The sequence below is a fragment of the Manis pentadactyla genome, chromosome 10 (genome assembly GCF_030020395.1).
Source record: "Manis pentadactyla isolate mManPen7 chromosome 10, mManPen7.hap1, whole genome shotgun sequence".
Lineage (NCBI taxonomy): Eukaryota > Metazoa > Chordata > Mammalia > Pholidota > Manidae > Manis > Manis pentadactyla.
This window is the reverse complement of record NC_080028.1, coordinates 109,332,771-109,352,491: the sequence shown is the minus strand read 5'-3', so window position 1 is coordinate 109,352,491 and position 19,721 is coordinate 109,332,771.

The window sequence follows — 19,721 nt, the reverse complement described above, 5'->3', positions numbered from 1 at the left end:
AAGAAGACAACAGTTCTGGCAGCACATCTCATAGCGAAGGCTAAAGGGAGGCAGGTGGACGCGCACCAAGGTGTTTGAAGAGGTGAAAAGGGCACAGAACCCACTTAGGACTTAAGAAAAAAGACTTTCAAAGTCAAGTCCTCCTCGGTCTGGGGAGGGTCAGCGTGTCTTACCGGCGATGAGGCCTCCGAGGGGACCCGAGGAAACGAGTGGGTACTGAAGGGGGAATGCGATCCCGGCGGGCCAAGGGAGCCGGCGGGGCGGGGCTTGCGGGGCGGGCGGGGCTTCCGAGGAAGGCCGGGCGCCGGCTCCTGGCCTCCGGAACGGGGGCGGGCTGCGGGGGGCAGAGCTTGCTCAAAACCCCTCCCATTCGGGAAATCAGCGAGCTCTGTACGGCGGCGGAGCGGCTAACGCGGCTCTCTCCGCTAAACTGCCTGCCTTCCCTTCAGCGCCTGGGCTAGAGGTGGGCGGGCATTGTGCGCTGGCGGCGCGCGCTCCCAAGTTGCCGGGAGACGGCGCGCGATTGGCAGCTCGGGGCTCGCGGCTCAGGCCCCCCGAGGCCGGGCCCCGCTCCCCGCCCCCAGCCTGCTGGCCCAGCGCGGCCGCCCCGGGCACCAGGTACTCGGCAGGACACCCATTGGCGAGACAGCGAAACAGAAAAAGGAAAAGGGAAAGAAAAGCGTTGAAGTCTTTCATAAAGGTCAATTGGTATAATGTGAACTTTTTTTTTTCCTTTTTCCTTTTTCATTAAGGTATCATTGATATACACTGCTCTGAAGGTTTCACAAGAAACCTTCAATGTGGGTACTACCTTCACCCATATTATCGAGTCCCCCCTATACCCCATTGCCGTCGCTGTCCATCAGCGGAGCACGACGCCACGGAGTCCCTACTTGTCTTCTCTGAGCTACATTGTTTCCCCGTGAGCCCCCACACACCAGGTGCACCAATCATAATACCCCTTCATGAATCCTCTTCTCCCTGCCATACCCCTCCCCTTTGGTAATCGCTAGTCGCTTCTTGGAGTCTGTGAGTCCGCTGCTGTTTTGTTCCTTCAGATTTGCTTTGATGTAATACGCCACCAATGAGGGAAGTCATTTGGTACTTGTCTTTCTCCGCCTGGCTTATTTCACTGAGCATAAGACCCTCCAGCTCCATCCATGTTGTGGCAAATGGTAGGATTTGTTTCCTTCTTATGGCTGAATAGTGTAACATTTTGTATATGTGCCACCTCTTCTCTCTCCATTCATCTACAGATGGCCACTTAGGTTTCTTCCATACCTTGGTTGTTGTAAATAGTGCTGCAATAAACAGACAGATGGTATTCTCACCTGAAGCAGGTATATTTTAAGTGATTTACCAAGTATTCTGTTAAAGTCATACTGTATTAAAGTTCAGAGCTTTAGGAACTGAAAGAAAGATTTGCAACAACGTGGATGGGGCTAGAGTATGCTCAGTGAAATATGCCAGGCAGGGAAAGACAAGTATCAAGTAGTTTCACTCATCTGTGGAGCATAACAACGGAGAAAAAACTGAAGGCACGAAACAGCAGCGGACTCACGAACCCGAGAATGGACTAACAGATACCAAAGGGAAAGGGACTGGGAAGGCTGGGTGCGAAGGGAGGGAGAAGGGGAATAAGGGGCATTAGGATCAACATACATGATGTAGGGGGGGTGGGCACGGGGAGGCATGGCAGTATAGCACGGAGAGAAAAGTAGTGACTCTATAGCATGTCCCTACGCTGATGGACAGTGACTGTAACGGGGTATGAGGGGGGGACTTGATAATGGGGGGAGTCTAGTAACCACCGTGTTGCTCATGTAACTGTACACTAATGATACCAAAAAAAGTTAAAAATTAAAAATCAGAGGAATAGAAAAATGACCCAAAAAAAGGAACTGAAAGAAGACAACAGTTCTGGCAGCACATCTCATAGCGAAGGCTAAAGGGAGGCAGGTGGACGCGCACCAAGGTGTTTGAAGAGGTGAAAAGGGCACAGAACCCACTTAGGACTTAAGAAAAAAGACTTTCAAAGTCAAGTCCTCCTCGGTCTGGGGAGGGTCAGCGTGTCTTACCGGTGATGAGGCCTCCGAGGGGACCCGAGGAAACGAGTGGGTACTGAAGAGGGAATGCGATCCCGGCGGGCCAAGGGAGCCGGCGGGGCGGGGCTTGCGGGGCGGGCGGGGCTTCCGAGGAAGGCCGGGCGCCGGCTCCTGGCCTCCGGAACGGGGGCGGGCTGCGGGGGGCAGAGCTTGCTCAAAACCCCTCCCATTCGGGAAATCAGCGAGCTCTGTACGGCGGCGGAGCGGCTAACGCGGCTCTCTCCGCTAAACTGCCTGCCTTCCCTTCAGCGCCTGGGCTAGAGGTGGGCGGGCATTGTGCGCTGGCGGCGCGCGCTCCCAAGTTGCCGGGAGACGGCGCGCGATTGGCAGCTCGGGGCTCGCGGCTCAGGCCCCCCCAGGCCGGGCCCCACCCCCGCCCCCAGCCTGCTGGCCCAGCGCGGCCGCCCCGGCCACCAGGTACTCGGCAGGACACCCGTTGGCGAGACAGCGAAAAAGAAAAAGGAAAAGGGAAAGAAAAGCGTTGAAGTCTTTCATAAAGGTCAATTGGTATAATGAGAACTTTTTTTTTTCCTTTTTCCTTTTTCATTAAAGTATCATTGATATACACTGCTCTGAAGGTTTCACAAGAAACCTTCAATGTGGGTACTACCTTCACCCATATTATCGAGTCCCCCCTATACCCCATTGCCGTCGCTGTCCATCAGCGGAGCACGACGCCACAGAGTCCCTACTTGTCTTCTCTGAGCTACATTGTTTCCCCGTGAGCCCCCACACACCAGGTGCACCAATCATAATACCCCTTCATGAATCCTCTTCTCCCTGCCATACCCCTCCCCTTTGGTAATCGCTAGTCGCTTCTTGGAGTCTGTGAGTCCGCTGCTGTTTTGTTCCTTCAGATTTGCTTTCATGTAATACGCCACCAATGAGGGAAGTCATTTGGTACTTGTCTTTCTCCGCCTGGCTTATTTCACTGAGCATAAGACCCTCCAGCTCCATCCATGTTGTGGCAAATGGTAGGATTTGTTTCCTTCTTATGGCTGAATAGTGTAACATTTTGTATATGTGCCACCTCTTCTCTCTCCATTCATCTACAGATGGCCACTTAGGTTGCTTCCATACGTTGGTTGTTGTAAATAGTGCTGCAATAAACAGACAGATGGTATTCTCACCTGAAGCAGGAATATTTTAAGTGAATTACCAAGTATTCTGTTAAACTCATGCTGTATTAAAGTTCAGAGCTTTAGGAACTGAAAGAAAGATTTTCAACAACGTGGATAGGGCTAGAGTATGCTCAGTGAAATATGCCAGTCAGGGAAAGACAAGTATCAAGTAGTTTCACTCATCTGTGGAGCATAACAACGGAGAAAAAACTGAAGGCACGAAACAGCAGCGGACTCACGAACCCGAGAATGGACTAACAGACACCAAAGAGAAAGGGACTGGGAAGGGTGGGTGCGAAGGGAGGGAGAAGGGGAATAAGGGGCATTAGGATCAACATACATGATGTAGGGGGGGTGGGCACGGGGAGGCATGGCAGTATAGCACGCAGAGAAGACAAGTAGTGACTCTATAGCATCTCCCTACGCTGATGGACAGTGACTGTAACGGGGTATGAGGGGGGCACTTGATAATGGGGGGAGTCTAGTAACCACCGAGTTGCTCATGTAACTGTATACTAATGATACCAAAAAAAGTTAAAAATTAAAAATCAGAGGAATAGAAAAATGACCCAAAAAAAGGAACTGAAAGAAGACAACAGTTCTGGCAGCACATCTCATAGCGAAGGCTAAAGGGAGGCAGGTGGACGCGCACCAAGGTGTTTGAAGAGGTGAAAAGGGCACAGAACCCACTTAGGACTTAAGAAAAAAGACTTTCAAAGTCAAGTCCTCCTCGGTCTGGGGAGGGTCAGCGTGTCTTACCGGCGATGAGGCCTCCGAGGGGACCCGAGGAAACGAGTGGGTACTGAAGGGGGAATGCGATCCCGGCGGGCCAAGGGAGCCGGCGGGGCGGGGCTTGCGGGGCGGGCGGGGCTTCCGAGGAAGGCCGGGCGCCGGCTCCTGGCCTCCGGAACGGGGGCGGGCTGCGGGGGGCAGAGCTTGCTCAAAACCCCTCCCATTCGGGAAATCAGCGAGCTCTGTACGGCGGCGGAGCGGCTAACGCGGCTCTCTCCGCTAAACTGCCTGCCTTCCCTTCAGCGCCTGGGCTAGAGGTGGGCGGGCATTGTGCGCTGGCGGCGCGCGCTCCCAAGTTGCCGGGAGACGGCGCGCGATTGGCAGCTCGGGGCTCGCGGCTCAGGCCCCCCGAGGCCGGGCCCCACCCCCGCCCCCAGCCTGCTGGCCCAGCGCGGCCGCCCCGGGCACCAGGTACTCGGCAGGACACCCGTTGGCGAGACAGCGAAAAAGAAAAAGGAAAAGGGATAGAAAAGCGTTGAAGTCTTTCATAAAGGTCAATTGGTATAATGTGAACTTTTTTTTTCCTTTTTCCTTTTTCATTAAGGTATCATTGATATACACTGCTCTGAAGGTTTCACAAGAAACCTTCAATGTGGGTACTACCTTCACCCATATTATCGAGTCCCCCCTATACCCCATTGCCGTCGCTGTCCATCAGCGGAGCACGACGCCACGGAGTCCCTACTTGTCTTCTCTGAGCTACATTGTTTCCCCGTGAGCCCACACACACCAGGTGCACCAATCATAATACCCCTTCATGAATCCTCTTCTTCCTGCCATACCCCTCCCCTTTGGTAATCGCTAGTCGCTTCTTGGAGTCTGTGAGTCCGCTGCTGTTTTGTTCCTTCAGATTTGCTTTGATTTAAGACGCCACAAATGAGGGAAGTCATTTGGTACTTGTCTTTCTCCGCCTGGCTTATTTCACTGAGCATAAGACCCTCCAGCTCCATCCATGTTGTTGCAAATGGTAGGATTTGTTTCCTTCTTATGGCTGAATAGTGTAACATTTTGTATATGTGCCACCTCTTCTCTATCCATTCATCTACAGATGGCCACTTAGGTTGCTTCCATACCTTGGTTGTAAATAGTGCTGCAATAAACAGACAGATGGTATTCTCACCTGAAGCAGGTATATTTTAAGTGATTTACCAAGTATTCTGTTAAAGTCATACTGTATTAAAGTTCAGAGCTTTAGGAACTGAAAGAAAGATTATCAACAACGTGGATGGGGCTAGAGTATGCTCAGTGAAATATGCCAGGCAGGGAAAGACAAGTATCAAGTAGTTTCACTCATCTGTGGAGCATAAGAACGGAGAAAAAACTGAAGGCATGAAACAGCAGCAGACTCACGAACCCGAGAATGGACTAACAGATACCAAAGGGAAAGGGACTGGGATGGGTGGGTGCGAAGGGAGGGAGAAGAGGAATAAGGGGCATTAGGATCAACATACATGATGTAGGGGGGGTGGGCACGGGGAGGCATGGCAGTATAGCACGCAGAGAAGACAAGTAGTGACTCTATAGCATGTCCCTACGCTGATGGACAGTGACTGTAACGGGGTATGAGGGGGGGACTTGATAATGGGGGGAGTCTAGTAACCACCGTGTTGCTCATGTAACTGTACACTAATGATACCAAAAAAAGTTAAAAATTAAAAATCAGAGGAATAGAAAAATGACCCAAAAAAAGGAACTGAAAGAAGACAACAGTTCTGGCAGCACATCTCATAGCGAAGGCTAAAGGGAGGCAGGTGGACGCGCACCAAGGTGTTTGAAGAGGTGAAAAGGGCACAGAACCCACTTAGGACTTAAGAAAAAAGACTTTCAAAGTCAAGTCCTCCTCGGTCTGGGGAGGGTCAGCGTGTCTTACCGGCGATGAGGCCTCCGAGGGGACCCGAGGAAACGAGTGGGTACTGAAGGGGGAATGCGATCCCGGCGGGCCAAGGGAGCCGGCGGGGCGGGGCTTGCGGGGCGGGCGGGGCTTCCGAGGAAGGCCGGGCGCCGGCTCCTGGCCTCCGGAACGGGGATGGGCTGCGGGGGGCAGAGCTTGCTCAAAACCCCTCCCATTCGGGAAATCAGCGAGCTCTGTACGGCGGCGGAGCGGCTAACGCGGCTCTCTCCGCTAAACTGCCTGCCTTCCCTTCAGCGCCTGGGCTAGAGGTGGGCGGGCATTGTGCGCTGGCGGCGCGCGCTCCCAAGTTGCCGGGAGACGGCGCGCGATTGGCAGCTCGGGGCTCGCGGCTCAGGCCCCCCGAGGCCGGGCCCCGCCCCCTGCCCCCAGCCTGCTGGCCCAGCGCGGCCGACCCGGGCACCAGGTACTCGGCAGGACACCCATTGGCGAGACAGCGAAACAGAAAAAGGAAAAGGGAAAGAAAAGCGTTGAAGTCTTTCATAAAGGTCAATTGGTATAATGTGAACTTTTTTTTTTCCTTTTTCCTTTTTCATTAAGGTATCATTGATATACACTGCTCTGAAGGTTTCACAAGAAACCTTCAATGTGGGTACTACCTTCACCCATATTATCGAGTCCCCCCTATACCCCATTGCCGTCGCTGTCCATCAGCGGAGCACGACGCCACAGAGTCCCTACTTGTCTTCTCTGAGCTACATTGTTTCCCCGTGAGCCCACACACACCAGGTGCACCAATCATAATACCCCTTCATGAATCCTCTTCTCCCTGCCATACCCCTCCCCTTTGGAAATCGCTAGTCGCTTCTTGGAGTCTGTGAGTCCGCTGCTGTTTTGTTCCTTCAGATTTCCTTTGATTTAATACGCCACAAATGAGGGAAGTCATTTGGTACTTGTCTTTCTCTGCCTGGCTTATTTCACTGAGGATAAGACCCTCCAGCTCCATCCATGTTGTAGCAAGTGGTAGTATCTGTTTCCTTCTTATGGCTGAATAGTGTAACATTTTGTATATGTGCCACCTCTTCTCTATCCATTCATCTACAGATGGCCACTTAGGTTGCTTCCATACCTTGGTTGTTGTAAATAGTGCTGCAATAAACAGACAGATGGTATTCTCACCTGAAGCAGGAATATTTTAAGTGAATTACCAAGTATTCTGTTAAACTCATGCTGTATTAAAGTTCAGAGCTTTAGGAACTGAAAGAAAGATTATCAACAACGTGGATGGGGCTAGAGTATGCTCAGTGAAATATGCCAGGCAGGGAAAGACAAGTATCAAGTAGTTTCACTCATCTGTGGAGCATAACAACGGAGAAAAAACTGAAGGCACGAAACAGCAGCGGACTCACGAACCCGAGAATGGACTAACAGATACCAAAGGGAAAGGGACTGGGAAGGCTGGGTGCGAAGGGAGGGAGAAGGGGAATAAGGGGCATTAGGATCAACATACATGATGTAGGGGGGGTGGGCACGGGGAGGCATGGCAGTATAGCACGGAGAGAAAAGTAGTGACTCTATAGCATGTCCCTACGCTGATGGACAGTGACTGTAACGGGGTATGAGGGGGGGACTTGATAATGGGGGGAGTCTAGTAACCACCGTGTTGCTCATGTAACTGTACACTAATGATACCAAAAAAAGTTAAAAATTAAAAATCAGAGGAATAGAAAAATGACCCAAAAAAAGGAACTGAAAGAAGACAACAGTTCTGGCAGCACATCTCATAGCGAAGGCTAAAGGGAGGCAGGTGGACGCGCACCAAGGTGTTTGAAGAGGTGAAAAGGGCACAGAACCCACTTAGGACTTAAGAAAAAAGACTTTCAAAGTCAAGTCCTCCTCGGTCTGGGGAGGGTCAGCGTGTCTTACCGGTGATGAGGCCTCCGAGGGGACCCGAGGAAACGAGTGGGTACTGAAGAGGGAATGCGATCCCGGCGGGCCAAGGGAGCCGGCGGGGCGGGGCTTGCGGGGCGGGCGGGGCTTCCGAGGAAGGCCGGGCGCCGGCTCCTGGCCTCCGGAACGGGGGCGGGCTGCGGGGGGCAGAGCTTGCTCAAAACCCCTCCCATTCGGGAAATCAGCGAGCTCTGTACGGCGGCGGAGCGGCTAACGCGGCTCTCTCCGCTAAACTGCCTGCCTTCCCTTCAGCGCCTGGGCTAGAGGTGGGCGGGCATTGTGCGCTGGCGGCGCGCGCTCCCAAGTTGCCGGGAGACGGCGCGCGATTGGCAGCTCGGGGCTCGCGGCTCAGGCCCCCCCAGGCCGGGCCCCACCCCCGCCCCCAGCCTGCTGGCCCAGCGCGGCCGCCCCGGCCACCAGGTACTCGGCAGGACACCCGTTGGCGAGACAGCGAAAAAGAAAAAGGAAAAGGGAAAGAAAAGCGTTGAAGTCTTTCATAAAGGTCAATTGGTATAATGAGAACTTTTTTTTTTCCTTTTTCCTTTTTCATTAAAGTATCATTGATATACACTGCTCTGAAGGTTTCACAAGAAACCTTCAATGTGGGTACTACCTTCACCCATATTATCGAGTCCCCCCTATACCCCATTGCCGTCGCTGTCCATCAGCGGAGCACGACGCCACAGAGTCCCTACTTGTCTTCTCTGAGCTACATTGTTTCCCCGTGAGCCCCCACACACCAGGTGCACCAATCATAATACCCCTTCATGAATCCTCTTCTCCCTGCCATACCCCTCCCCTTTGGTAATCGCTAGTCGCTTCTTGGAGTCTGTGAGTCCGCTGCTGTTTTGTTCCTTCAGATTTGCTTTCATGTAATACGCCACCAATGAGGGAAGTCATTTGGTACTTGTCTTTCTCCGCCTGGCTTATTTCACTGAGCATAAGACCCTCCAGCTCCATCCATGTTGTGGCAAATGGTAGGATTTGTTTCCTTCTTATGGCTGAATAGTGTAACATTTTGTATATGTGCCACCTCTTCTCTCTCCATTCATCTACAGATGGCCACTTAGGTTGCTTCCATACGTTGGTTGTTGTAAATAGTGCTGCAATAAACAGACAGATGGTATTCTCACCTGAAGCAGGAATATTTTAAGTGAATTACCAAGTATTCTGTTAAACTCATGCTGTATTAAAGTTCAGAGCTTTAGGAACTGAAAGAAAGATTTTCAACAACGTGGATAGGGCTAGAGTATGCTCAGTGAAATATGCCAGTCAGGGAAAGACAAGTATCAAGTAGTTTCACTCATCTGTGGAGCATAACAACGGAGAAAAAACTGAAGGCACGAAACAGCAGCGGACTCACGAACCCGAGAATGGACTAACAGACACCAAAGAGAAAGGGACTGGGAAGGGTGGGTGCGAAGGGAGGGAGAAGGGGAATAAGGGGCATTAGGATCAACATACATGATGTAGGGGGGGTGGGCACGGGGAGGCATGGCAGTATAGCACGCAGAGAAGACAAGTAGTGACTCTATAGCATGTCCCTACGCTGATGGACAGTGACTGTAACGGGGTATGAGGGGGGGACTTGATAATGGGGGGAGTCTAGTAACCACCGTGTTGCTCATGTAACTGTACACTAATGATACCAAAAAAAGTTAAAAATTAAAAATCAGATGAATAGAAAAATGACCCAAAAAAAGGAACTGAAAGAAGACAACAGTTCTGGCAGCACATCTCATAGCGAAGGCTAAAGGGACGCAGGTGGACGCGCACCAAGGTGTTTGAAGAGGTGAAAAGGGCACAGAACCCACTTAGGACTTAAGAAAAAAGACTTTCAAAGTCAAGTCCTTCTGGGTCTGGGGAGGATCAGCGTGTCTTACCGGCGATGAGGCCTCCGAGGGGACCCGAGGAAACGAGTGGGTACTGAAGGGGGAATGCGATCCCGGCGGGCCAAGGGAGCCGACGGGGCGGGGCTTGCGGGGCGGGCGGGGCTTCCGAGGAAGGCCGGGCGCCGGCTCCTGGCCTCCGGAACGGGGGCGGGCTGCGGGGGGCAGAGCTTGCTCAAAACCCCTCCCATTCGGAAAACCAGCGAGCTCTGTACGGCGGCGGAGCGGCTAACGCGGCTCTCTCCGCTAAACTGCATGCCTTCCCTTCAGCGCCTGGGCTAGAGGTGGGCGGGCATTGTGCGCTGGCGGCGCGCGCTCCCAAGTTGCCGGGAGACGGCGCGCGATTGGCAGCTCGGGGCTCGCGGCTCAGGCCCCCCCAGGCCGGCCACCCCCCCGCGCCTCAGCCAGCTTGGCCAGCGCGGCCGCCCCGGGCACCAGGTACTCGGCAGGACACCCGTTGGCGAGACAGCGAAAAAGAAAAAGGAAAAGGGAAAGAAAAGCGTTGAAGTCTTTCATAAAGGTCAATTGGTATAATGTGAACTTTTTTTTTTCCTTTTTCCTTTTTCATTAAGGTATCATTGATATACACTGCTCTGAAGGTTTCACAAGAAACCTTCAATGTGGGTACTACCTTCACCCATATTATCGAGTCCCCCCTATACCCCATTGCCGTCGCTGTCCATCAGCGGAGCACGACGCCACGGAGTCCCTATTTGTCTTCTCTGAGCTACATTGTTTCCCCGTGAGCCCACACACACCAGGTGCACCAATCATAATACCCCTTCATGAATCCTCTTCTCCCTGCCATACCCCTCCCCTTTGGTAATCGCTAGTCGCTTCTTGGGGTCTGTGAGTCCGCTGCTGTTTTGTTCCTTCAGATTTGCTTTGATGTAATACGCCACCAATGAGGGAAGTCATTTGGTACTTGTCTTTCTCCGCCTGGCTTATTTCACTGAGCATAAGACCCTCCAGCTCCATCCATGTTGTGGCAAATGGTAGTATTTGTTTCCTTCTTATGGCTGAATAGTGTAACATTTTGTATATGTGCCACCTCTTCTCTCTCCATTCATCTACAGATGGCCACTTAGGTTGCTTCCATACCTTGGTTGTTGTAAATAGTGCTGCAATAAACAGACAGATGGTATTCTCACCTGAAGCAGGAATATTTTAAGTGAATTACCAAGTATTCTGTTAAACTCATGCTGTATTAAAGTTCAGAGCTTTAGGAACTGAAAGAAAGATTATCAACAACGTGGATGGGGCTAGAGTATGCTCAGTGAAATATGCCAGGCAGGGAAAGACAAGTATCAAGTAGTTTCACTCATCTGTGGAGCATAACAACGGAGAAAAAACTGAAGGCACGAAACAGCAGCGGACTCACGAACCCGAGAATGGACTAACAGATACCAAAGGGAAAGGGACTGGGAAGGGTGGGTGCGAAGGGAGGGAGAAGGGGAATAAGGGCATTAGGATCAACATACATGATGTAGGGGGGGTGGTCACGGGGAGGCATGGCAGTATAGCACGGAGAGAAAAGTAGTGACTCTATAGCATGTCCCTACGCTGATGGACAGTGACTGTAACGGGGTATGAGGGGGGGACTTGATAATGGGGGGAGTCTAGTGACCACGGTGTTGCTCATGTAACTGTACACTAATGATACCAAAAAAAGTTAAAAATTAAAAATCAGAGGAATAGAAAAATGACCCAAAAAAAGGAACTGAAAGAAGACAACAGTTCTGGCAGCACATCTCATAGCGAAGGCTAAAGGGAGGCAGGTGGACGCGCACCAAGGTGTTTGAAGAGGTGAAAAGGGCACAGAACCCACTTAGGACTTAAGAAAAAAGACTTTCAAAGTCAAGTCCTCCTCGGTCTGGGGAGGGTCAGCGTGTCTTACCGGTGATGAGGCCTCCGAGGGGACCCGAGGAAACGAGTGGGTACTGAAGAGGGAATGCGATCCCGGCGGGCCAAGGGAGCCGGCGGGGCGGGGCTTGCGGGGCGGGCGGGGCTTCCGAGGAAGGCCGGGCGCCGGCTCCTGGCCTCCGGAACGGGGGCGGGCTGCGGGGGGCAGAGCTTGCTCAAAACCCCTCCCATTCGGGAAATCAGCGAGCTCTGTACGGCGGCGGAGCGGCTAACGCGGCTCTCTCCGCTAAACTGCCTGCCTTCCCTTCAGCGCCTGGGCTAGAGGTGGGCGGGCATTGTGCGCTGGCGGCGCGCGCTCCCAAGTTGCCGGGAGACGGCGCGCGATTGGCAGCTCGGGGCTCGCGGCTCAGGCCCCCCCAGGCCGGGCCCCACCCCCGCCCCCAGCCTGCTGGCCCAGCGCGGCCGCCCCGGCCACCAGGTACTCGGCAGGACACCCGTTGGCGAGACAGCGAAAAAGAAAAAGGAAAAGGGAAAGAAAAGCGTTGAAGTCTTTCATAAAGGTCAATTGGTATAATGAGAACTTTTTTTTTTCCTTTTTCCTTTTTCATTAAAGTATCATTGATATACACTGCTCTGAAGGTTTCACAAGAAACCTTCAATGTGGGTACTACCTTCACCCATATTATCGAGTCCCCCCTATACCCCATTGCCGTCGCTGTCCATCAGCGGAGCACGACGCCACAGAGTCCCTACTTGTCTTCTCTGAGCTACATTGTTTCCCCGTGAGCCCCCACACACCAGGTGCACCAATCATAATACCCCTTCATGAATCCTCTTCTCCCTGCCATACCCCTCCCCTTTGGTAATCGCTAGTCGCTTCTTGGAGTCTGTGAGTCCGCTGCTGTTTTGTTCCTTCAGATTTGCTTTCATGTAATACGCCACCAATGAGGGAAGTCATTTGGTACTTGTCTTTCTCCGCCTGGCTTATTTCACTGAGCATAAGACCCTCCAGCTCCATCCATGTTGTGGCAAATGGTAGGATTTGTTTCCTTCTTATGGCTGAATAGTGTAACATTTTGTATATGTGCCACCTCTTCTCTCTCCATTCATCTACAGATGGCCACTTAGGTTGCTTCCATACGTTGGTTGTTGTAAATAGTGCTGCAATAAACAGACAGATGGTATTCTCACCTGAAGCAGGAATATTTTAAGTGAATTACCAAGTATTCTGTTAAACTCATGCTGTATTAAAGTTCAGAGCTTTAGGAACTGAAAGAAAGATTTTCAACAACGTGGATAGGGCTAGAGTATGCTCAGTGAAATATGCCAGTCAGGGAAAGACAAGTATCAAGTAGTTTCACTCATCTGTGGAGCATAACAACGGAGAAAAAACTGAAGGCACGAAACAGCAGCGGACTCACGAACCCGAGAATGGACTAACAGACACCAAAGAGAAAGGGACTGGGAAGGGTGGGTGCGAAGGGAGGGAGAAGGGGAATAAGGGGCATTAGGATCAACATACATGATGTAGGGGGGGTGGGCACGGGGAGGCATGGCAGTATAGCACGCAGAGAAGACAAGTAGTGACTCTATAGCATCTCCCTACGCTGATGGACAGTGACTGTAACGGGGTATGAGGGGGGCACTTGATAATGGGGGGAGTCTAGTAACCACCGAGTTGCTCATGTAACTGTATACTAATGATACCAAAAAAAGTTAAAAATTAAAAATCAGAGGAATAGAAAAATGACCCAAAAAAAGGAACTGAAAGAAGACAACAGTTCTGGCAGCACATCTCATAGCGAAGGCTAAAGGGAGGCAGGTGGACGCGCACCAAGGTGTTTGAAGAGGTGAAAAGGGCACAGAACCCACTTAGGACTTAAGAAAAAAGACTTTCAAAGTCAAGTCCTCCTCGGTCTGGGGAGGGTCAGCGTGTCTTACCGGCGATGAGGCCTCCGAGGGGACCCGAGGAAACGAGTGGGTACTGAAGGGGGAATGCGATCCCGGCGGGCCAAGGGAGCCGGCGGGGCGGGGCTTGCGGGGCGGGCGGGGCTTCCGAGGAAGGCCGGGCGCCGGCTCCTGGCCTCCGGAACGGGGGCGGGCTGCGGGGGGCAGAGCTTGCTCAAAACCCCTCCCATTCGGGAAATCAGCGAGCTCTGTACGGCGGCGGAGCGGCTAACGCGGCTCTCTCCGCTAAACTGCCTGCCTTCCCTTCAGCGCCTGGGCTAGAGGTGGGCGGGCATTGTGCGCTGGCGGCGCGCGCTCCCAAGTTGCCGGGAGACGGCGCGCGATTGGCAGCTCGGGGCTCGCGGCTCAGGCCCCCCGAGGCCGGGCCCCACCCCCGCCCCCAGCCTGCTGGCCCAGCGCGGCCGCCCCGGGCACCAGGTACTCGGCAGGACACCCGTTGGCGAGACAGCGAAAAAGAAAAAGGAAAAGGGATAGAAAAGCGTTGAAGTCTTTCATAAAGGTCAATTGGTATAATGTGAACTTTTTTTTTCCTTTTTCCTTTTTCATTAAGGTATCATTGATATACACTGCTCTGAAGGTTTCACAAGAAACCTTCAATGTGGGTACTACCTTCACCCATATTATCGAGTCCCCCCTATACCCCATTGCCGTCGCTGTCCATCAGCGGAGCACGACGCCACGGAGTCCCTACTTGTCTTCTCTGAGCTACATTGTTTCCCCGTGAGCCCACACACACCAGGTGCACCAATCATAATACCCCTTCATGAATCCTCTTCTTCCTGCCATACCCCTCCCCTTTGGTAATCGCTAGTCGCTTCTTGGAGTCTGTGAGTCCGCTGCTGTTTTGTTCCTTCAGATTTGCTTTGATTTAAGACGCCACAAATGAGGGAAGTCATTTGGTACTTGTCTTTCTCCGCCTGGCTTATTTCACTGAGCATAAGACCCTCCAGCTCCATCCATGTTGTTGCAAATGGTAGGATTTGTTTCCTTCTTATGGCTGAATAGTGTAACATTTTGTATATGTGCCACCTCTTCTCTATCCATTCATCTACAGATGGCCACTTAGGTTGCTTCCATACCTTGGTTGTAAATAGTGCTGCAATAAACAGACAGATGGTATTCTCACCTGAAGCAGGTATATTTTAAGTGATTTACCAAGTATTCTGTTAAAGTCATACTGTATTAAAGTTCAGAGCTTTAGGAACTGAAAGAAAGATTATCAACAACGTGGATGGGGCTAGAGTATGCTCAGTGAAATATGCCAGGCAGGGAAAGACAAGTATCAAGTAGTTTCACTCATCTGTGGAGCATAAGAACGGAGAAAAAACTGAAGGCATGAAACAGCAGCAGACTCACGAACCCGAGAATGGACTAACAGATACCAAAGGGAAAGGGACTGGGATGGGTGGGTGCGAAGGGAGGGAGAAGAGGAATAAGGGGCATTAGGATCAACATACATGATGTAGGGGGGGTGGGCACGGGGAGGCATGGCAGTATAGCACGCAGAGAAGACAAGTAGTGACTCTATAGCATGTCCCTACGCTGATGGACAGTGACTGTAACGGGGTATGAGGGGGGGACTTGATAATGGGGGGAGTCTAGTAACCACCGTGTTGCTCATGTAACTGTACACTAATGATACCAAAAAAAGTTAAAAATTAAAAATCAGAGGAATAGAAAAATGACCCAAAAAAAGGAACTGAAAGAAGACAACAGTTCTGGCAGCACATCTCATAGCGAAGGCTAAAGGGAGGCAGGTGGACGCGCACCAAGGTGTTTGAAGAGGTGAAAAGGGCACAGAACCCACTTAGGACTTAAGAAAAAAGACTTTCAAAGTCAAGTCCTCCTCGGTCTGGGGAGGGTCAGCGTGTCTTACCGGCGATGAGGCCTCCGAGGGGACCCGAGGAAACGAGTGGGTACTGAAGGGGGAATGCGATCCCGGCGGGCCAAGGGAGCCGGCGGGGCGGGGCTTGCGGGGCGGGCGGGGCTTCCGAGGAAGGCCGGGCGCCGGCTCCTGGCCTCCGGAACGGGGATGGGCTGCGGGGGGCAGAGCTTGCTCAAAACCCCTCCCATTCGGGAAATCAGCGAGCTCTGTACGGCGGCGGAGCGGCTAACGCGGCTCTCTCCGCTAAACTGCCTGCCTTCCCTTCAGCGCCTGGGCTAGAGGTGGGCGGGCATTGTGCGCTGGCGGCGCGCGCTCCCAAGTTGCCGGGAGACGGCGCGCGATTGGCAGCTCGGGGCTCGCGGCTCAGGCCCCCCGAGGCCGGGCCCCGCCCCCTGCCCCCAGCCTGCTGGCCCAGCGCGGCCGACCCGGGCACCAGGTACTCGGCAGGACACCCATTGGCGAGACAGCGAAACAGAAAAAGGAAAAGGGAAAGAAAAGCGTTGAAGTCTTTCATAAAGGTCAATTGGTATAATGTGAACTTTTTTTTTTCCTTTTTCCTTTTTCATTAAGGTATCATTGATATACACTGCTCTGAAGGTTTCACAAGAAACCTTCAATGTGGGTACTACCTTCACCCATATTATCGAGTCCCCCCTATACCCCATTGCCGTCGCTGTCCATCAGCGGAGCACGACGCCACAGAGTCCCTACTTGTCTTCTCTGAGCTACATTGTTTCCCCGTGAGCCCACACACACCAGGTGCACCAATCATAATACCCCTTCATGAATCCTCTTCTCCCTGCCATACCCCTCCCCTTTGGAAATCGCTAGTCGCTTCTTGGAGTCTGTGAGTCCGCTGCTGTTTTGTTCCTTCAGATTTCCTTTGATTTAATACGCCACAAATGAGGGAAGTCATTTGGTACTTGTCTTTCTCTGCCTGGCTTATTTCACTGAGGATAAGACCCTCCAGCTCCATCCATGTTGTAGCAAGTGGTAGTATCTGTTTCCTTCTTATGGCTGAATAGTGTAACATTTTGTATATGTGCCACCTCTTCTCTATCCATTCATCTACAGATGGCCACTTAGGTTGCTTCCATACCTTGGTTGTTGTAAATAGTGCTGCAATAAACAGACAGATGGTATTCTCACCTGAAGCAGGAATATTTTAAGTGAATTACCAAGTATTCTGTTAAACTCATGCTGTATTAAAGTTCAGAGCTTTAGGAACTGAAAGAAAGATTATCAACAACGTGGATGGGGCTAGAGTATGCTCAGTGAAATATGCCAGGCAGGGAAAGACAAGTATCAAGTAGTTTCACTCATCTGTGGAGCATAACAACGGAGAAAAAACTGAAGGCACGAAACAGCAGCGGACTCACGAACCCGAGAATGGACTAACAGATACCAAAGGGAAAGGGACTGGGAAGGCTGGGTGCGAAGGGAGGGAGAAGGGGAATAAGGGGCATTAGGATCAACATACATGATGTAGGGGGGGTGGGCACGGGGAGGCATGGCAGTATAGCACGGAGAGAAAAGTAGTGACTCTATAGCATGTCCCTACGCTGATGGACAGTGACTGTAACGGGGTATGAGGGGGGGACTTGATAATGGGGGGAGTCTAGTAACCACCGTGTTGCTCATGTAACTGTACACTAATGATACCAAAAAAAGTTAAAAATTAAAAATCAGAGGAATAGAAAAATGACCCAAAAAAAGGAACTGAAAGAAGACAACAGTTCTGGCAGCACATCTCATAGCGAAGGCTAAAGGGAGGCAGGTGGACGCGCACCAAGGTGTTTGAAGAGGTGAAAAGGGCACAGAACCCACTTAGGACTTAAGAAAAAAGACTTTCAAAGTCAAGTCCTCCTCGGTCTGGGGAGGGTCAGCGTGTCTTACCGGTGATGAGGCCTCCGAGGGGACCCGAGGAAACGAGTGGGTACTGAAGAGGGAATGCGATCCCGGCGGGCCAAGGGAGCCGGCGGGGCGGGGCTTGCGGGGCGGGCGGGGCTTCCGAGGAAGGCCGGGCGCCGGCTCCTGGCCTCCGGAACGGGGGCGGGCTGCGGGGGGCAGAGCTTGCTCAAAACCCCTCCCATTCGGGAAATCAGCGAGCTCTGTACGGCGGCGGAGCGGCTAACGCGGCTCTCTCCGCTAAACTGCCTGCCTTCCCTTCAGCGCCTGGGCTAGAGGTGGGCGGGCATTGTGCGCTGGCGGCGCGCGCTCCCAAGTTGCCGGGAGACGGCGCGCGATTGGCAGCTCGGGGCTCGCGGCTCAGGCCCCCCCAGGCCGGGCCCCACCCCCGCCCCCAGCCTGCTGGCCCAGCGCGGCCGCCCCGGCCACCAGGTACTCGGCAGGACACCCGTTGGCGAGACAGCGAAAAAGAAAAAGGAAAAGGGAAAGAAAAGCGTTGAAGTCTTTCATAAAGGTCAATTGGTATAATGAGAACTTTTTTTTTTCCTTTTTCCTTTTTCATTAAAGTATCATTGATATACACTGCTCTGAAGGTTTCACAAGAAACCTTCAATGTGGGTACTACCTTCACCCATATTATCGAGTCCCCCCTATACCCCATTGCCGTCGCTGTCCATCAGCGGAGCACGACGCCACAGAGTCCCTACTTGTCTTCTCTGAGCTACATTGTTTCCCCGTGAGCCCCCACACACCAGGTGCACCAATCATAATACCCCTTCATGAATCCTCTTCTCCCTGCCATACCCCTCCCCTTTGGTAATCGCTAGTCGCTTCTTGGAGTCTGTGAGTCCGCTGCTGTTTTGTTCCTTCAGATTTGCTTTCATGTAATACGCCACCAATGAGGGAAGTCATTTGGTACTTGTCTTTCTCCGCCTGGCTTATTTCACTGAGCATAAGACCCTCCAGCTCCATCCATGTTGTGGCAAATGGTAGGATTTGTTTCCTTCTTATGGCTGAATAGTGTAACATTTTGTATATGTGCCACCTCTTCTCTCTCCATTCATCTACAGATGGCCACTTAGGTTGCTTCCATACGTTGGTTGTTGTAAATAGTGCTGCAATAAACAGACAGATGGTATTCTCACCTGAAGCAGGAATATTTTAAGTGAATTACCAAGTATTCTGTTAAACTCATGCTGTATTAAAGTTCAGAGCTTTAGGAACTGAAAGAAAGATTTTCAACAACGTGGATAGGGCTAGAGTATGCTCAGTGAAATATGCCAGTCAGGGAAAGACAAGTATCAAGTAGTTTCACTCATCTGTGGAGCATAACAACGGAGAAAAAACTGAAGGCACGAAACAGCAGCGGACTCACGAACCCGAGAATGGACTAACAGACACCAAAGAGAAAGGGACTGGGAAGGGTGGGTGCGAAGGGAGGGAGAAGGGGAATAAGGGGCATTAGGATCAACATACATGATGTAGGGGGGGTGGGCACGGGGAGGCATGGCAGTATAGCACGCAGAGAAGACAAGTAGTGACTCTATAGCATGTCCCTACGCTGATGGACAGTGACTGTAACGGGGTATGAGGGGGGGACTTGATAATGGGGGGAGTCTAGTAACCACCGTGTTGCTCATGTAACTGTACACTAATGATACCAAAAAAAGTTAAAAATTAAAAATCAGATGAATAGAAAAATGACCCAAAAAAAGGAACTGAAAGAAGACAACAGTTCTGGCAGCACATCTCATAGCGAAGGCTAAAGGGACGCAGGTGGACGCGCACCAAGGTGTTTGAAGAGGTGAAAAGGGCACAGAACCCACTTAGGACTTAAGAAAAAAGACTTTCAAAGTCAAGTCCTTCTGGGTCTGGGGAGGATCAGCGTGTCTTACCGGCGATGAGGCCTCCGAGGGGACCCGAGGAAACGAGTGGGTACTGAAGGGGGAATGCGATCCCGGCGGGCCAAGGGAGCCGACGGGGCGGGGCTTGCGGGGCGGGCGGGGCTTCCGAGGAAGGCCGGGCGCCGGCTCCTGGCCTCCGGAACGGGGGCGGGCTGCGGGGGGCAGAGCTTGCTCAAAACCCCTCCCATTCGGAAAACCAGCGAGCTCTGTACGGCGGCGGAGCGGCTAACGCGGCTCTCTCCGCTAAACTGCATGCCTTCCCTTCAGCGCCTGGGCTAGAGGTGGGCGGGCATTGTGCGCTGGCGGCGCGCGCTCCCAAGTTGCCGGGAGACGGCGCGCGATTGGCAGCTCGGGGCTCGCGGCTCAGGCCCCCCCAGGCCGGCCACCCCCCCGCGCCTCAGCCAGCTTGGCCAGCGCGGCCGCCCCGGGCACCAGGTACTCGGCAGGACACCCGTTGGCGAGACAGCGAAAAAGAAAAAGGAAAAGG